Below are 1,835 nucleotides of genomic sequence, written 5' to 3'. Positions count from 1 at the left end.
CTGGCTGTGATGTGTACTTTTACATAATACTCTCCACAGTACTCCGGATACTATTTTTGTACCCTGCCTGTTTGTAACGGACCGGACCATGTTATTGTACAGAGTCCAACGTGACCGGGTACTGGTTCTAACGGGGGCAGTAAATATGGACACAGTGAAATATCGCAATAAATCATTTCCTGTGAGTCTTTACTGTGACCACACTTTGACCACAGATCATATCAGCAGGTTCTTGTCAGTACACGGCCCACAGGTTCTAATCCATATAAACTTAATCCCACTGTAAACCTAAAGGACTAGGACGCAGTGTTTTACAGGTCACTGAGTATTTGGTACATAAACACATTATTATACAAAAGCTGTAGACAACGGAAAATACTTTTAATTCCTGTTTAAAAAAACATCAGAGATGAGTCAGTAAACTGACATCTGCTCACAGACGTCGTCCTCCAGGTTCAGGACACGGCGTTGGCCGAGTTCTGCTGGAAGTCACACAGTACGGCCCTGTGTAGCCACCACTAACCACAATATATTTACAGTCAGAAGGCAGCGTTAGTGACCGCAGTGGTACGAGGGTTAGTGCTCGTACAGTAGGACACAGCAGTAACTGACAGTGTTACAGACGCACTCACAACAACTACTGACTGATTCTGATTCTCCATCGTTTGACAGCTACAAAAATCCACATGTAATCATGAAACTTTTCCCACAAACTGCACTCAGTTCAACAACCAAATAAATCAAAGAAAGTCCTGGATGAAAATGGTTCCGTTTCTCTATAACCTGAGTCTGAACGTTTGTCTGTTCCCTAAACTGCCCCCCCCCCAACAGGTGAGGGCGAGGACGACAGACCGCCGCGCATGTGTACGGTGTGTGCATGTAGGACCAGCAGGTCTCTGTAGACACAGCAGTACAAACAGTCTACAGACTGTCCTGTCTAAATAGAAGCTGTGGAAACAGAAGGCCGGCTCTCTTGTCCTCAGAAGATAATTCATCAGCAGATGATGCTGCCGACAGGATCCAAACCAGAGTCACGACTGATAGAAAAAAAGAATGCTGTGTGTGTGTGTGTGTACATGGCATCAAAAAAGGAAAATAAGCTTGAATTTACAGCATCAAAAAAAGGAAAATAAGCTTGAATTTACAGAGACAACACAGGGACAACAGACCACAACCCTGGTCTTCACCACAGACTCCTGAGTGGACGAGGCCCTCCTCCTGTCTGGAGCCTTGAGTCCCAGGTCAGGAGTGAGTTTCACGTTAAGACCCAGGCTTTAGTTTAGCCGATGAAAACTAAGACTGTCTGAGCTGCTGTGTTTTCCTTCATGTCTGCACAAAAACCATCCTTCGCAGAACTGAACGGAACAGAATCACAGAACATGAACATCTCCACAGGCACCTGATCTGAAAACACGTCTTCATCATCTTCATCATCATCACTGTGCAGCAGCAGTGCACTCACACAGGGGTCTCCATCTCTAACCCCCCCCCCCCCGTGTCCTGGCCCATCCATTACACTTCTGTATTTCATATATATATATATTGACACATGGCCGACTGTGCTGTTGTTCTGTCGTTCACGTGGAGACAAGCTGCTGTTCACACTCACATTCACACCTGTGGTCTATTTAGAGTGAACACTAATCACAGTCTCAAACCAGTGCTGTTCTTACTGCAGGGGTGGCAAACTGCTCCACAAGGGGCCGCTGTGGCTGCAGGTTTATGTTCCAACCTGTCAATCAGAGCACACTGATTGGCTGCAGAGATCAGATGATTAGAAGAGCCAGGTCAGGTGTGCTGCTGCTGCTGCTGCTGCTGCTGCCGGGGCTGTAAAC

At 46.5% G+C, this 1,835-nt stretch overlaps 1 long non-coding RNA gene across 1 annotated transcript in view; it reads right to left on the bottom strand.

Moving 5' to 3' along the window:
• LOC112488402 (uncharacterized) overlaps window positions 1-1,835 on the bottom strand; it is a 28,910-nt gene that overhangs the window by 22,586 nt on the left and 4,489 nt on the right. The window lies entirely within an intron of this gene.

The sequence above is a fragment of the Cynoglossus semilaevis genome, chromosome 17 (genome assembly GCF_000523025.1).
Source record: "Cynoglossus semilaevis isolate Cse_v1.0 chromosome 17, Cse_v1.0, whole genome shotgun sequence".
NCBI classification, from domain to species: Eukaryota; Metazoa; Chordata; class Actinopteri; order Pleuronectiformes; family Cynoglossidae; genus Cynoglossus; species Cynoglossus semilaevis.
This window is presented reverse-complemented; position numbering and strand designations above follow the sequence as displayed.